The 1,841-nt window shown below is 49.4% G+C and overlaps 1 pseudogene across 1 annotated transcript; it reads right to left on the reverse strand.

Annotated features, from left to right (window-relative positions):
• Window positions 1-225: 225 nt before the first annotated feature.
• Window positions 226-1,598, reverse strand: LOC128583814 (keratin, type I cytoskeletal 18-like; annotated as a pseudogene). The gene has a single exon (XR_008379556.1). The product of XR_008379556.1 is annotated as a keratin, type I cytoskeletal 18-like (transcript).
• Between the last annotated feature and the right edge of the window lie 243 nt (window positions 1,599-1,841).

Consider the following 1,841-nt stretch of genomic DNA (forward strand, 5'->3'; position numbering starts at 1 on the left):
TAAATATGAGTACCTAATAATAGTAAATGATAATAACAATGATAAGATTAAAATATATATAAGAAAAGTGTTGAAAAGTCTATTATTCTTTCTATAAAAGACAAACCAAATTCAATTCCACATTGTTTCATATTAAGCATCTATTCTGTTTTTTGCAACTATAAAAATTACTGTGGAAGATCTTTTTTAAAAAAGTCATTCTACAAGCAAGAGTCCCTTATTTTATTTTTTTTTCCCATGACCTCTGAACTCTTCATTGGCATAAGGGCACGCTGCTGTACTGCCTCAGTGTCTCAGAACTTTGGTGTCATTGGTCTCAGACACCACTTTGCCGTCCACTATCCTGCGGGTGGTGGTCTTTTGGATGGTTTGCATGGAGTTGCTGCTGTCCAGGGCATCACCAAGGTTGAAGTCCTCCCCGTCTTCCAGCAGGCGGCGGTAGGTGGTGATTTCAGCCTCTAGCTTGACTTTGATGTTCAGCAGTGCCTCATACTCCTGGGCCTGGCGCTGCCCCTCTGCCCGGGTCTGTGCCAGCTCTGACTCCAAATGCAGCAGGACCTCATTGAGTTGCTCCATCTGCAAGGCGTAGCGGGCCTCCACCTCCCTCAGGCTGTCCTCCAACCTGGACTTCTGATTTCTCATGGAGTCCAGTTCCATCTCAAAGGACTGGACTGTACGCGTCAGCTCTGTGAGCATTGTCTTAGCAGCTCCAACCTCAGCAGACTGTGAGGTGACCACTGAGGTGCTCTCCTCAATCTGGTGGGACCAGGTCTTGGCCAGCTCTTCTTGGTTCTTCCCAGCCAGCTCGTCATACTGGGCCCGCATGTCTGCCATGATCTTGCTCAGGTCCTGGGATTTGGGAGCATCTACTTCCACAGTCAACACAGAGCTGGCAATCTGGGCTAGTAGGACTTTTACTTCCTCCTCGTGGTTCTTCTTCATGAAGAGCAGCTCCTCCTTGAGAGCCTCGATCTCTGACTCCAGCTGCAGTTGAGTGATATTGGTGTCATCAATGACCTTGCGGAGCCCATGGATGTCGCTCTCCACAGATTGGCGCATAGCCAGTTCTGTCTCATACTTGACTCTAAGGTCATCAGCAGCAAGACGGGCATTGTCAATCTGCAGAACGATGCGGGCATTGTCCACAAAATTTGCAAAGATCTGAGCCCTCAGGTCCTCGATGGTCTTGAAGTAATGCGCCCAGTCTCTGACCTGGGGCCCCTTCTTCTCCCCCGATGTTCCCGGATTTTGCTCTCCAGCCTCCGATTATCGGTCTCCAGGTTCGTCACTCTGTCCAGGTAGGAGGCCAGGCGGTCGTTCAGTTCTTGCATGGTCTCCTTCTCAGTCTGGATGCCCCCTATTCCTGCTAGACCCCCAGCCATCCCTGTGGCCAGGCCCCCGGACCCCCAGCCGCCGCCCCGGAAGCTGGTGGAGCGGGACACGGAGATCCGGGAGCCGGAGCCCCCGGGGCCTGCATAGACGCTGGCTGCGCTGCTGCCGGGCCGGACACTGTAGCTGGGCGCCTGGACTGAGCCCAGGGACCGGTAATTGCTGGAGAAAGTGGTGGAACGAGTAGTGAAGGACATGATGTCTGAAGAGGAAAGAACAAAACTTGGGCGAGCTGGGCCCTTTTATTTTAAATAACAAAACATATCAGACTTTAAATACCCAAAGCTGTTGCCTTGGGAGATTATATACTTGTTTAAATATTTACATTTCTTTCGATGTCAGATGACAGTAGGTCACACAAGAAAATCAGCAATTATAGTCTTCACACCACAAGAAACTGTTCTCAATATAATGTTCATTGTAATTGTTCACTAATTTTTTAACTACCCAAG

Source organism: Nycticebus coucang, chromosome 4 (genome assembly GCF_027406575.1).
Source record: "Nycticebus coucang isolate mNycCou1 chromosome 4, mNycCou1.pri, whole genome shotgun sequence".
NCBI classification, from domain to species: domain Eukaryota; kingdom Metazoa; phylum Chordata; class Mammalia; order Primates; family Lorisidae; genus Nycticebus; species Nycticebus coucang.